Source organism: Thalassophryne amazonica, chromosome 1, assembly GCF_902500255.1.
Source record: "Thalassophryne amazonica chromosome 1, fThaAma1.1, whole genome shotgun sequence".
NCBI classification, from domain to species: Eukaryota; Metazoa; Chordata; class Actinopteri; order Batrachoidiformes; family Batrachoididae; genus Thalassophryne; species Thalassophryne amazonica.
Genome location: NC_047103.1, coordinates 160,877,225 through 160,892,947, shown reverse-complemented (window position 1 = coordinate 160,892,947; position 15,723 = coordinate 160,877,225). Strand labels below are relative to the sequence as shown.

At 41.8% G+C, this 15,723-nt stretch overlaps 1 protein-coding gene across 1 annotated transcript in view; it reads left to right on the top strand.

Moving 5' to 3' along the window:
* The first annotated feature begins 533 nt into the window (after window positions 1-533).
* The window catches only part of LOC117516881 (probable ribonuclease ZC3H12C), a 29,665-nt gene continuing 14,475 nt past the window's right edge, over window positions 534-15,723 (top strand). The window contains exon 1 of the mRNA XM_034177768.1: window positions 534-666. The gene's annotated coding sequence lies outside the window, so the exon portion shown is untranslated. The remainder of the gene's footprint in view (window positions 667-15,723) is intronic.

The window sequence follows — 15,723 nt, the reverse complement described above, 5'->3', positions numbered from 1 at the left end:
GTCCTCGGAAAAAAAAGACAAACATGAAATACAATACTGAAAAAGCTCAACAAAATGTGTTACAGAAATAAACGGACCAGACGACAACACTAGTGAAATAACAAAAGTAATAGAGTATTCTTGAGCAATAGCTATAAGCAATTCACATACAGACCAAATACTTAAGAAGTGGACGTTGATTAGACGTGATTAAATCGCACCACATTATAAACTGATCGTGTTTTTTTTTTTTTTTAATAGTGAAAAAGTAAACATACCACTGTGATATATTTAAAATATCAGTTTATTCTTAATGTTGGAGCTGGTGTCTTAAAAAAAAAAACTAAAGGAATTGCAAGTATTGCATCACGGTAAGAAAAAACTAAGCTTGGTGTCTAAAGTTTAGTTTTATTTATTACTGCACTTTTAATGGTTTATCCATATAGGACATTATTAGATTTTGTGTTGGGACGATATAAATTTTTAAAATGTTAGATCTTTAAATCGGTAGCTTTATTTTGAAACGCTGACGGAACAGGAGTCTGCTCTCGCTTTGGCGTGCTCGACGCTGCTCGCTGGGTCACGCACGCTGCAGTCCGGCTGGATGTTTGGCGTCGCGTGTACGCGATGGGAACGTTACCCGGTTTGCACATCTCGTCCTGCGGCTTCACCGGCGGTGGCGACACGGTGAGTACCAACGTCCGGCTTCGTCCCAGCGAATCTACTCCGGAAGAAAAAAAAAAAAAGCCTCTCGTTTGTTCTGCTCCGGTTCCGAGGAGGTCGTGACGGTGCTGGTTTGGCCGTGCACGCCCCCTGCGCGCTCCCCAACATCCATAATAGAGTTTGTGCAGATTGCGCGTCGTCTGCGTAGAACAAAGTTTAATTATGTCCAGCAACAAGACAAACCTTAAGTAGTTCTTCAGGGAATAAATATCTGCGTTTGTGCTTTTTTTAAATTTTATTTCTGTATTTATAGGTTTCAAACTGCTGGTCCGAGTACTGATTGAGGCCCACAACTGCTCGCTCACACGTTCCACGGTGTACCTTGTGATTATTCTCCTTATTGACGCCTTTGTGTCAAATCTCGCGCGTAATCACGTTCTCGCTGGGGAGGCCGAGATTTCGTTGTCATTGGAGTGGACAAGCAACTTGTTTGCATCATTGCGTCGTTATGGAAGTGAGTTCAACTAAAATATGTATTTAGGTGTTTAAGATAATCGTGAGTCTTTAATGTGAGTTTTATAAAAAAAAAAAAATTTTAAAGCGTGTTGCTATTAGGGTTGCGTGTTACTGGTTCTTTTCGTGTATCCTTAAGAAATGATTCGATTCATCGACATCAATAGCCTTTTTGCTTAACGATTCCCTCATCGGTCCTTCAGAGTGGCTGTTGTTTTTGGGGGTGTTTGTCAGGAAAATGATCATTTCTCTACACTGATTACAGACCCTGCAGCGGGTCTGTATAATCAATCGTCTCTGCAGCGCAGCTTTGCTTTGAACCTTGAACCAATGAAGCAGTGCTTCGATCTTGATTTGCGGCTTCATTGGTTCTTTGTTTTATTTTGCTTTATCTTAAAGAGCACCTAAAGAGCATTTGTCTGTGAGTAATATTTACATTTTTTTTATGTTAAACCGACCTGTTATGGTCTTCTGAAACAGTTGATAGATGTATTTTATAACTTAAAAACGGGACCGATGCTAACGTGTTAGCATGACTGTGGCATCTTCAGTGTTAAAGTTAGCATTAAGCTGAGCCATTATCAAGCCTCCCTCCCCAGTGCGCAAAGGATTTTGGGATAGTCTAAAACCATCAATACAAATTGGCACTTAGTTGATATTGCAGTAGATCCAGGTTTCCCAAACTATGCGTCGTAAGAGTAAATTTGTCATAGCGGATTAAAAAAAAAAGCATAAAATAGGTACGTGTATGACCTAAATATGGCGTCTGCTGCAGTGGTTGTCAGCTGTACCTGGCCTAAGAGACTTTTCAGGCAGTAGCGCTGAGTTTGCCCTTTATGGATTGCGTTTATGACGTATTCTGATCAAAAATGACTCCAAGATTTCTCACAGCATTACTAGAGGTCAGGGTAATGCCATCCAGAGTAAGGATCTGGTTAGACACCATGTTTCTAAGATTTGTGGGGCCAAGTACAATAACTTCAGTTTTATCTGAGTTTAAAAGCAGGAAATTAGAGGTCATCCATGTCTTTATGTCTGTAAGACAATCCTGCAGTTTAGCTAATTGGTGTGTGTCCTCTGGCTTCATGGATAGATAAAGCTGGGTATCATCTGCGTAACAATGAAAATTTAAGCAATGCCGTCTAATAATACTGCCTAAGGGAAACATGTATAAAGTGAATAAAATTGGTCCTAGCACAGAACCTTGTGGAACTCCATAATTAACCTTAGTCTGTGAAGAAGATTCCCCATTTACATGAACAAATTGTAATCTATTAGATAAATATGATTCAAACCACCGCAGCGCAGTGCCTTTAATACCTATGGCATGCTCTAATCTCTGTAATAAAATTTTATGGTCAACAGTATCAAAAGCAGCACTGAGGTCTAACAGAACAAACACAGAGATGAGTCCACTGTCTGAGGCCATAAGAAGATCATTTGTAACCTTCACTAATGCTGTTTCTGTACTATGATGAATTCTAAAACCTGACTGAAACTCTTCAAATAGACCATTCCTCTGCAGATGATCAGTTAGCTGTTTTACAACTACCCTTTCAAGATTTTTTGAGAGAAAAGGAAGGTTGGAGATTGGCCTATAATTAGCTAAGATAGCTGGGTCAAGTGATGGCTTTTTAAGTAATGGTTTAATTACTGCCACCTTAAAAGCCTGTGGCACATAGCCAACTAATAAAGACAGATTGATCATATTTAAGATCGAAGCATTCATTAATGGTAGGGCTTCCTTGAGCAGCCTGGTAGGAATGGGGTCTAATAGACATGTTGATGGTTTGGAGGAAGTAACTAATGAAAATAACTCAGAACAATCGGAGAGAAAGAGTCTAACCAAATACCGGCATCACTGAAAGCAGCCAAAGAGAACGATATGTCTTTGGGATGGTTATGAGTAATTTTTTCTCTAATAGTTAAAATTTTATTAGCAAAGAAAGTCATGAAGTCATTACTAGTTAAAGGAATACTCAGCTCAATAGAGCTCTGACTCTTTGTCAGCCTGGCTACAGTGCTGAAAAGAAGCCTGGGGTTGTTCTTATTTTCTTCAATTAGTGATTAGTAAGATGTCCTAGCTTTACGGAGGGCTTTTTTTTATAGAGCAACAGACTCTTTTTCCAGGCTAAGTGAAGATCTTCTAAATTAGTGAGATGCCATTTCCTCCAACCTACGGGTTATCTGCTTTAAGCTGCGAGTTTGTGAGTTATACCACGGAGTCAGGCACTTCTGATTTAAGGCTCTCTTTTTCAGATGAGCTACAGCATCCAAAGTTGTCCTCAATGAGGATATAAAACTATTGACGAGATAATCTATCTCACTCACAGAGTTTAGGTAGCTACTCTGCCCTGTGTTGGTATATGGCATTGGAGAACATAAAGAAGGAATCATATCCTTAAACCTAGTTACAGCGCTTTCTGAAAGACTTCTACTGTAATGAAACTTATTCCCCACTACTGGGTAGTCCATCAGAATAAATGTAAATGTTATTAAGAAATGATCAGACAGAAGGGGGTTTTCAGGGAATACTGTTAAGTCTTCAATTTCCATACCATAAGTCAGAACAAGATCTAAGGTATGATTAAAGTGGTGGGTGGACTCATTTACATTTTGAGCAAAGCCAATCGAGTCTAACAATAGATTAAATGCAGTGTTGAGGCTGTCATTCTCAGCATCTGTGTGGATGTTAAAATTGCCCACTATAATTATCTTATCTGAGCTAAGCACTAAGTCAGACAAAAGGTCCGAAAATTCACAGAAAAACTCACAGTAACGACCAGGAGGACGATAGATAACAACAAATAAAACTGTTTTTTGGGACTTCCAATTTGGATGGACAAGACTAAGAGACAAGCTTTCAAATGAATTAAAGCTCTGTCTGGGTTTTTGATTAATTAATAAGCTGGAGTGGAAGATTGCTGCTAATCCCCCGCCTCGGCCCGTGCTACGAGCATTCTGGCAGTTAGTGTGACTCGGGGTTGTTGACTCATTTAAACTAACATATTCATCCTGCTGTAACCAGGTTTCTGTAAGGCAGAATAAATCAATATGTTGATCCATTATTATATCATTTACGAACAGGGACTTAGAAGAGAGAGATCTAATGTTTAATAGACCACATTTAACTGTTTTAGTCTGTGGTGCAGTTGAAGGTGCTATATTATTTTTTCTTTTTGAATTTTTATGCTTAAATAGATTTTTACTGGTTGTTGGTGGTCTGGGAGCAGGCACCGTCTCTACGGGGATGGGTTAATGAGGGGATGGCAGGGGGAGAGAAGCTGCAGTGAGGTGTATAAGACTACAACTCTGCTTCCTGGTCCCAACCCTGGATAGTCACGGTTTGGAGGATTTAAGAAGATTTAGATTTCTAGAAATGAGAGCTGCTCCATCCAAAGTGGGATGGATGCCGTCTTTCCTAACAAGACCAGGTTTTCCCCAGAAGCTTTGCCAATTATCTATGAAGCCCACCTCATTTTTTGGACACCACTCAGACAGCCAGCAATTCAAAGAGAACATGCGGCTAAACATGTCACTCCCGGTCCGATTGGGGAGGGGCCCAGAGAAAATTACAGAGTCCGACATTGTTTTTGCAAAGTTACACACCGATTCAATATTAATTTTAGTGACCTCCGATTGGCGTAACCGGGTGTCATTACTGCTGACGTGAATTACAATCTTACCAAATTTACGCTTAGCCTTAGCCAGCAGTTTCAAATTTCCTTCAATGTCGCCTGCTCTGGCCCCCAGAAGACAATTGACTATGGTTGCTGGTGTCGCTAACTTCACATTTCTCAAAACAGAGTCGCCAATAACCAGAGTTTGATCCTCAGCGGGTGTGTCGCCGAGTGGGGAAAAACGGTTAGAGATGTGAACGGGTTGGCGGTGTACACGGGGCTTCTGTTTAGGACTACACTTCCTCCTCACAGTCACCCAGTCGGTCTGCTTTCCCGGCTGCTCGGGATCTGCCGGGAGGGAACTAACGGCAGCTAAGCTACCTTGGTCCGCACCGACTACAGGGGCCTGGCTAGCTGTAGGATTTTCCAAGGTGCGGAGCCGAGTCTCCAATTCGCCCAGCCTGGCCTCCAAAGCTACGAGTAAGCTACACTTATTACAAGTACCATTACTGCTAAAGAACTTTAAGAACTTTTTGTGACGTCATTGTCTCACCGCGCTTGACATTCATTGGCTTTTAAATGTCAGCTTGTCAATTTGAGCTGAGAAAAATGAACAGATTTTGGATGAATGATCTCTTTGCAGTGGTCTCTGCCCTTTTCCTGATGGCTGTTTATTTATATATAATATATATATATATATATAAAACCTGAAATAAATTCCTCTGTTGACCTAAATATTTAAATCGTCATTGTTACACCTGAGAATGTTTAAACTTGCTGCCAACATATTTTACTGAAATCTTAAAAAGGACTTGTATTAGTTTTTACAAATGAAATGACTCTTGAATCATATGCTGAAAAGTAATTCTGTCGGTCACACAGCTGAGCGCTTACGTCAACACCGGCTGGTCTGACAACAGTTGAGCCGGATTGGATTGTTTCTGCAGTGCATGGTTTAATTTGACGTGATTTTCTTAAATTGTAGCCACTGTTTTTGGGTGAATGCACTTTAAATTCTCAACGGAGATGGATCCACAGTGCCAGAATATGCTGTCAAGATTTCATGAATGGTATGTCTAAAATTAGTTTATAGAAAGTTAAGACATTAATGAATTGAAATATTTTGTCATTTGTTGTATGATACAAATGTGTTGATGCTCTTTGCAATGGATAAATAAAATGTTTAATGTGACGGAGGCCAGCAGGAGGCACTGTGCAATAGTAGTGAACAGGCCTCACTCTCCTGCCCTGACAGCTGAAGGATCTGGGTCCCTGCTTTGAAAACCTTTGATTTACAACAGTGTACATCACAACAGTACGGCAGATTCTGTGCCGATTCTCCGGCCAATCACACGCCCCACTGTCTTCTCACTCGTGAACAAGACACCGAGGTACTTGAACTCCTTCACTTGGGGCAAGACCTCATTCCTTATCCGGAGTAGGCAATCCGTCGGTGCTGATCCTCATCCCAGCTGCTTCACACTCAGCTGCGAACCGATCCAGTGAGTGTTGGAGGTCACAGGCTGATGAAGCAAACGGGAACACATCATCTGCAAAAAGCAGTGATAAGACCACCCCACCTACACCTCCATATCCTGTCCATCGCAAACATAATTGGTGACAAGGCGCAGCCCTGGCGCAGGCCAACCTCCACCGGAAACGAGTCAGACTTACTGCCGAGCACCCGAACACAGCTCTTGCTTTGTGAGTACAAAGATTGGACGGCCCTGAGAAGGGACCCCCCTCACTCCATACTCCCACAGCACCTCCCACAGTATCTCCTGTGGTACCCTATCATACGCCTTTTCCAAGTCCAGAAAACACATGTAGACTAGATGGGCATACTCCCAGGCACCCTCCAGGATGCTTGTGAGAGTGAAGAGCTGGTCAGTGGTTCCACGGCGAGGACAGAACCCGCATTGTTCCTCTTAAATCAGAGGTTTGACTATCAGCTAAATCCTCCTTTCCAGCACCCTGGAGTTGACTTTACCAGGGAGGCTGAGTAGTGTGATGCCACTGTAACTGGCACACACTCTTTGGTCCTCTTTTTTTAATATGGGGACCACCACCCCAGTTTGCCACTCCTTAGGCACTGTGCCAGACCTCAGCACAATGTTGAAGAGACGTCTGTGTATTTATATTTCTATATATATATATATATATATATCTCCCTTCGTAGTACTGCAGCTCCCCCCGAGATGATATTTATAACTACTAAACATTGTGCATCTGCTACAGTAAAAAAAAAAAGAAAAAAAAGAGATTCTTTTAATATTGTAATGCACAATTGTCATTTTTATTGTCTTCTGAAATGAGGTGTAAAAATGATTTATTTCCATAAAGGGTCCATCTGTGGTTTCGTCTTCTGACCTCTGACTTTCCACGTTGGCTTCATTCAGTTTTTGTTTGTGTGCAAGTATCGATCAGACTTGCGTTGGTCTTCACACGCTGACGTATTCCACAGTGACGGCTTTGTCAGAGATTTCAGTGCAGGGGTCAGGAGACACGTCAGAGGTCACACGCGTGAAGCTTCTGGTATTAAGATGATGAGTCTCAGGACTTTCAGGGTATGAGAGGATAGCAGCCTGTTGTCCTGTTGCCGTTGCAGTTGTTGCGAGCGCACACCTGCTTCCTCTGACAGATGGTTTGTGTCAACTGAAAGCCCTCACTGTGTTTGCAGCCACTCAGCTGTTGTGTCTCTTCCCGTCTGCTCTTATCTGATGAAGCAATCTGACTCAGAACATATTAGCAGGCGCTGGTTTTCTTCCCGACACATGAAGGTAAAATGACACAGAAAAACATTGATGACTTGAAGGTCTGATCCAGGGCTGCACAAGGACACATATCAGGTTTGTTTTAAATTTAACGCTAATTTGTCCAAAAGTCTCATTGCCATTCTCACATTATTTCACGCACTGCATCCCAAATGTGCATTTTTAGGCCTGGTGGTGCTCAGAGATGAAAATAATATCCACTAACTGCATGGGTGCAAACAATATTATATAGTTTTAAGCAAAATTTAAATTGCATATTGCAGTCATCACTGACAGATATCTCGGGGTGCATGTGCACCCACTTTACAACTCATTACAGCTTAAATCCAGACACCCGGGTGAAGCATGACTGGGCCTTATGTGGCCCGTAGGGCGCCAGTTTGTAGCTTTCCTTCATATGCTGCACAGTGGCAGATCTACTGTACAACAAACCAGCGCTCAGTCCACATTAAGAATCATGGAGTTTTTATATGTCTGATTGTTTAATGACATGTTGACTTTTTCACTGCTGAATCTGGTGTGAAACGAGTTATTGGGGACTTTTAACAGCGCCAATAGTGAGAGCGGGTTCTTTTTTTTAAATGCCTACTTTTTCCAGTTAAGCTTCAAGGGGGTGTGCAACCTATTCACCACGTACACCACTGCAGATTGGCACTCGCCAGACAGTGTCCGATGCGGGCTGGTGACACACGGAGGTGGACACAGGCAGCGTGGAGACACTGGGAGGCCACTCCCAGCCACACCCAGCAGGTGTATGCGTGCATGACAGGTGCCTCCCCCTCTCCCCATGCAGGAAGAGGAGGAGCAAAGTGGCGAGGGCGGTCGCAGTGCGTCCCAGAGGGGCCAGCCCTCCATATGACGTGAGTTTTTAAAAGTCAGGTTCACAGTGTCATTTTGTTGGCTTGTTTTGGGAAAACTACTGTTATGTTTTATTCTACTACAATACTGTTTTATGAAAACTGTACATGTTTAGAAAGTTCATTGTGGAAGCATTTGAAAACCAGCGTTTTCTGTTTGTCCGGATATCTCTACGGTGACCGTTGATTAAAAAAAATAAATAAAGACTTGGTCAATATCTCGACTTCTAAGCAAACCAGAGCTTTGATTTAAACAGCTAAACTTATGTTTTTGGGGGGCAGAGGAATGAAGTGGTACCAAGCTGGAGAAGCTTAACCTATCCGGTGGCCGTTTTGGATTTTACAAAAAGGGTGACTATAAAACTAACTTTTCCATTAACTTTGCTTCTAAATGACCTAGGAGTATGATTTTAACAGCGTATGATTTTTATTATGTCCTTGGCGGACGTAATAAAATTATTGGCATTTATTTGTATGTCTGTTAGCAGGATTACTTCAAAACTACTTCACAGATTCTCACCAAATTTGCACCACAGATAGATATTAGGGCATAGAAGACTCCATTGAATTTAGGAGGTGATCCAGATCCAGTATTGCAGACTGAACGGTCCCCCCTAAAAATCAGTCTGCCCTGCCTTCACTGCACACGTGTCATTTGGGACCACAGCAGCTCGTGTAAGACGGACTCTCTACACCCAAAGCAGTCAAAGGGAATAATGTGATTATTAACCATTAGATGAAAAAGTAAAACCTCTTAAATCATTATAAAGTCAGTTTTAAGCAGAAATGAGGCGATAATTGGTGAGTCGCTACTGACGCTTTGAAATGATGGAGGTGCAGTGAACCCAGCAGCTAGCAGCTCGTCTGGCTGCTGCGCTCTGATCAATTCCTCTGTCTTTTATTATGAAATAATGCTGAATTTATGTGGAAATGATTGTTGTACGACAGCTTCAGATATCTGTCGCTGAGACAGATGACTGGAGTGAAGTTTGACGTAGAAACGAGGTGATAATCGGTGAACCGCGGCCGATGCACAGAAATGACACGTGGAGGGAAGGCAGGACGGACCGATTTTTAGGACTGTTCAGTCGGCGACACCGGATTGACGTATGTCACAAATCTCTTATTGTTCTTGTTTTTATTTCTATGAACTAGATACAAATAACATCTATACACACGTTTACCAATTTTCAAATACAAATGTCTTTTCCGTCTGTACACTTTGACAGTCAAATGAGTCGTCTAAGATAAAAGTCAAATGTTTAGTGGCTGTGTGATTTTAACATCCAAAAGTGAAGCCATGATGGGGGGTAGTGGGGGGCAGATTGCTAGAGTAACGGCGCGCTCCGTCCAACCACATTAAAGATGGAAACCACGTGTGTTCCACATCATCTGCCGTAAGTGTGCCACAACAATGGAGCAGGTTCTCTCCTCTTACTTAGAGGGACATAAAACTTTTTGATGTGCATCACCCCCCCCACCCCCAACCGCACTTAACTTTTTTTTTTTTTTTTTTATCATCAGTGCAGTCATACTCTTTATGTTGGAAACCCGCCACCCAGTACAAAGACAGCAGAGTGACTGTGGCGCTGTGCAGCCAGGTGTCCCCCCCCCGCCCCAGGCCGTAATGGCAGCAGGCCTCACACTGCAGCTGCCCTCTCCAGCCTCCTCCCATTGTTCAGCGCCATTGTTCATCCGCCCCCTTCACATTGATTCGTCGGCCACACAGGGGAAGCCCATTCAAACAGAGCGACCGTGCGTGTGTCCACAGGAGTGTGCACAGTGCCTACGCGTGCCTTGGGGGAAACTGGGTGGTGCACGCATTAGCCAATAAGCCCCCGCCCCCAATCTGCATGCCTCATTGTAGGACCGCTTCATTCCTATTGGTGGAGAAGCAGCCACTCATACGAGGGAAAGGCGGACGTTGTTGGTCCATCTGTTCTGCTGCTCATTGTCCAACGTCATCTGTGAGGGATGTCCAGGACCTGTGGATGAAGTCGGACATGCTGAGCTCATACCTTCAGCTTTGGATTTCACTTCAGAATGAACTTTAGCGTTTCAGCGGCCACAGTTTCACCTGCAGTGTCTGAAACCTGATTTTCAAGGATCAAAAATATGCAAGAATTAAATAATCAACCCCTCTGAGGCTTTTTGCAAAAGTCCGGTAAGTGTGATGAAGCCTCCGTCTGTCTGTTTGGAACTTTTTAATTATCTGCTTGCATTTAGCAGTTCTCATTGTGTGGGAGCACTGATGTTGGTTAAAGTTTTGGTGGGGGGTGGAGGGGGGTTGAGTTGTCCCTTTGAAGGCCTTTGCAGTAAGTGTTGCAGATACAGCTTTACATACACGTTAGGTGACGCACCGTGCTTGGCCCTGTACAGTGCTGCAGCTTCACTTTTTGGGTAACTGACATGTTCTGAATTCTTGCATATTGTAACCAAATTCATTTAAAATAAGGCAGAAGAGTCACAGTCGTTTAACAAAGTGGATCAGGTGCAACAGCTGAACCAATTCAAGTTTAGAAATATTGAAACTTAAGAATATGGCTGATGGTATTGTATTGATTCTAAATTAATATTTTGGTTAATATTAACTAATTTCAACAAATACTGTATAAACTATCACTTAAAAAGAGTTAAAATGTCAATCTGTCACGTTGGGGAAATCCTGGAACCAAAGAATGGTCACTGGATACGTGATTTAAGCACTTAGTCCATGATCAGAATAATTACCTCTGAACGTCATGCTTTCTTCTATAGCTGCTATTTGTTTTGTCACCTGGATTATTCAAGAAATTAACCAATTTCTAAGAATACATTCTTAAATTTTAGACATTCAGGTATTTTTATTTTCATTTCTGCATTTTGAGAGAGCATCTATAAAATGTATTTGGTCAAAAGGTTGGAATACTTATTACTTATTTCACCAGTAGGTTTAACAGAAAAACAAAATATTCAACTGTGATTTTGTTGTATGAACCAGCGGATGTTTGCATCGCTGTCTCATTTAAAGCTGTACGGCCTTTCAAATTTCATGCATGCTAACATTTGTAAGATGTCTTGTAAATCACTTCAAAGGTGGTATTTGGTTACAAAAATAGTGTTTTCAGATTTACAAGATTTTAGTTCTTGCTAACTTTTACAAAACATATGAGGAAACATATTAGATTTACACACAAAGTTTTAGAGCTCATACCTAAAACTGCCAGCTGACGTCATTCTACTTTTCTCAACTCCGACTGGCTGTCACAGTGTGCTTCCCAGCATCCTTCGTGCAGACAGAAGCCCACACCATATGACGTCACTACCAAATGTAGGTTCTGGCTGTCTGATTGCTTGAATTTCTCCCCTTCAGGGGGATAAATGCTAAATTCTTTCCAGACAGTGTGAATTTTGATCATATTGGCAATATAAAACTGTAAAAGTCTTTGGTTCATGGCGTTTTTCACCCTCATTGGAAAATGAAAATAGTCCAGGTTAAACTCTTGCTCAAATAAGATCATTATTACAGGGATTATCGAGTGCAAAAGCAGTAATACTGTGACATAATACAGTCACTGTCCAAAAAGTGAACAATACTACAATATTAATTTTAGGTCATACACCTGGGTATATCTCTAAAACTTGTACCTAGTGATGGCCAAATGAGGCTTCATGAAACATTTGTTGTTTTTTCTGAGCCCACTCGATGGCGGCCTTTGTTAAAGTGTTAAAGGTATCGCACTGCAGTGTGTTTTGCACGTCTTTTTTTTTTGTAAAGAGAATTCCATCTAGTGAAAAAACAGCAAATGAATTATGAAGCCCCATTTGGCCATTAATACTTGACACCATCCTGGACCATGATAGGCAGGGCTCACCAACCCTGCTGCTGGTGTGTATCCTGCATGTTTTAAAATCTTCCAGCTCCACCCACTGCTCATTAAGTTGTGTGCTCAGCCAGTCAAGAGATAGGAAACACCAGATGTGACCAGCTGCAGCGGACCCACAAGGGAAACTTGCAGGGTTTGTTGACCCCTGGTGTAAAGATTTACAGTGTTTGAGGAAGGTTTCAAGTTGTGGCCTTCCAGGATACATAGCTGTGAAAGTGAGAACAGGGTCTTACCATCTACCCGCCATTAGGGATGTTACAGCACCACACACAGGCCTGGCATATGTACTGCAACGTTAAACAGAGCGAGGCACAGAATTTACCTCGAACATTTTTTGTAATAGAATTATTCGAGTTACTCCACTAATTGTTTCAGCCCTACAGAACGCACAGCAACATTTCTTGACTCACCACAACTGTGTCGACCACAGACACTTCGTCCTGACCTCCCTTAAATTTGGGGAGAAGTTCTTTCTGTACTTGTATCCAGATGTGCACTGAGTGTGCACTATGCTCTCTTGTAGATCATGAGGCTGTTTTTATACAGGCTGCATTCACAACTTAATGTGCACGTGTAGCAGCAGCCTGTCCACTCAGTGTAATTTTTACCAGCACTGCATTGAAATTAACAGTTATCACTTAAAAAAAAAAACACCCACCATGACATGAAATCACTCATATGTAAACTTTTCACTTAAGATGCAGTTTATGTGTGCTGAACCGTGGGGGCACTCGTACAGATCGGCTGTGATCCGTTACACCTCTACCCACCATCTTAATTGGTAAAGTTTGCTGTTATCAAATCTCATTTTGAACCTTCTGGCTCGAAGGATGTGGTTGTTTCATGCTCAGCCTGAGTAAAAAGGTTGACGTCATATCACCTTTCTATTGGTCTGTCATGTTTTCCCTGTGCAGCCATGAGCCCACTGCACAGTGTCGCGCTTGAAGCGTGTGCATGGCTACTTTCTCTGGGTCAGGCTCCAAACTTTTCAGTCATCACTGAATAAAAAAAATGAATTTGCATGAATTGGTCAAATGTGTAAAATGTGGGTGTTACAATCTGAGTGTCCATTCTAGGCTTTTTATTTTTTAAATGTAGGTCACATGAGGGCAGTGAGACAGTTGGTGCCGAAATGTTGTGGCTTAAAATGTTGACCTTAATAATTGTATGTGCACTGTGAAAGTTGTGCATGTGCAACTGTGTATGTCTCCACTGTTTTTGTGCGTGTGTGTGTGCGTGCATGCATGCATGCATGTTGCAGGTCCCGCTTGGCGGACATCTGCTGTCTTGTTGCCGTTGAATCCTGAGCGTGCAGGCGCGCACACACACACACACAACCCGTGTCTCTTTGACATGATATTTTTGCACAGCGTCAGGCATACAGCAGTGGCATCGCCTCTTCCACCCCCCATTCCTCCTGTCACCCCACCCATCTCGCCCTCAAACAATATAACCCCCTCCCAAAGAAAAAGATGTTTTACATATTCATTACTGCCACCATCAAAGCTGTCGGTACTGTTACACGGGAGCCGACCCGCTGAGTTTTGAAAGATGCACCCGCTCCATGTGGAGGTCTAGAGATGCCCCACGTTGCCGTTGGTCTGTAAAGAGGAACTCTGGGCTCCCACAGTGCACTGCATGCATTATTGTCAAATACTGGGACCACATTCGAAGACGTTAAATAGGCCTCAGTGTTGCACAGTAACGACAAAGCGAGTTGCTGAGGATCACAGCACCAAGACTACTACTGCATAGTCAGCACGACATCAAGACGAGGCCGAGGTTGTCCATGTGCAGTAAATCAAATGTACCCCTCTTCTTCTGTGGCGTATAACGGCAGCTGGCCTCCTTATTGTTGCATTGCTGCCACCTTCTGTATCAGTCTGTTATAGCACTAATAAAACCTCTCAGTGAGTCCAGTGTCTTTTTAAAAAGCCAACACTTCCCCCTCTCACTTGACCTTATGGCTAAAATACTTCCTACAGAAACCTCTTTTAGGCCTTATAATTGATTTCCTTCAGTTTTTACTCAATAGATGAGCCATTCAAAAGTGATGATAGATTTTGAGGTAAAATTAAAGCACTGCTAAATACAATAGAGGTATAGTCATTGGTTATTATTTTTATTATTTATGTTCCAAGTGGTGGCATTTGAAAGCGCTGCATTCTGGTGATGGCATTTCACAACGTTATTTAGAATTCAGTTGGTCTAGTGGTGGTATTTGGAATTATGTGGTATTGATCTGATGGTGTATTTTTTAATTATTGCATCAGTTTTAAATGAGTTACAAGTGGCAAAAGACTTTTCATTGGCAATAGTTGTCTTTAAGTGTATTATGTACTAAAAGCAGAAAGGGTGTAATTATTGATTTGTTTTATAAGTACAGCTGAAACAACTAATCGAGTTAATTAACTAAAATCGATTAAAATAGTTGTCAACTAATTTAGTCATCGATTAGTTGCTAAATAACTTTGTTTTACTGCAAATGTTTCGTTTCTTCCATATAATCAACTGAGCTTTGCTTTGAATCTTGAACCAATGAAGGAGTGCTTCGAGCTGCTGCCTCGGTTTCATTTGTTTTATTTCGCTTTATCGTTATTTTTCCCCACTAAAACCTTTAAGAGCATATGTCTGTGAGGAATAGTTACCTTTTTTATGTTAAACTGACCTGTTATGGTCTTCTGAAACAGTTGATAGATGTATTTTATGCTAATGCTGATGCTAACGCGTTAGCATGTCTATGGCGTTTTTAGTGTTAAAGTTAACATTAAGCTGCTGGCATTTCAGCATGTTTGTACATTTGTTTTCTGTATAATAATTAATGGCTCAGCATTTGTTGTCGTAAGAGTCAAATATATTACTAATTATGTTTTTTAATTTATTTTTATTTATATATTATTAATAATAGCAACAATAATAATAGTAATAATGACTAGTAATGCTACAATACAATTTTAGAGAAAGGGATATGAGTCACATGTGTCATTGTGAAATGACCAGAGTTTACAAGTTATACAGAGAATGTTGCACATATGAGTCAGGTTACAGTTTTTGATTTAGGTTTTATGGTTAACTGTTTATGCTAATTGCTCATTTGCAGCCAGTGAGGCACACTTGGGCCCCTCCTTCCTCCACACCAGACTATTCATGTGCACGGAGAGCACGGCTGAATGCTGCAGCCTCCGTCTTGGCATTTGTGAAGGAGAATGCTTTCAACAGCTGTAACTTAGCAACAGTAGCTCTGCCACGTTGCTAGGCAGCCCTTTTTTGTAAAAATGTGCGCGCACACCCCCCATCTTACCATCATTTCCTGTTCAGTCATCTGCTTCTCTCCAGATACTGTGGGTTTGGGTTACTTCCTGGCTTCAGAGATGCAAAACTTGCAATCAGGTTGAAATCAAACTGCACACTTTTAGAAACTGTTGACATCATTCAGTGTGCAGGGTACAGC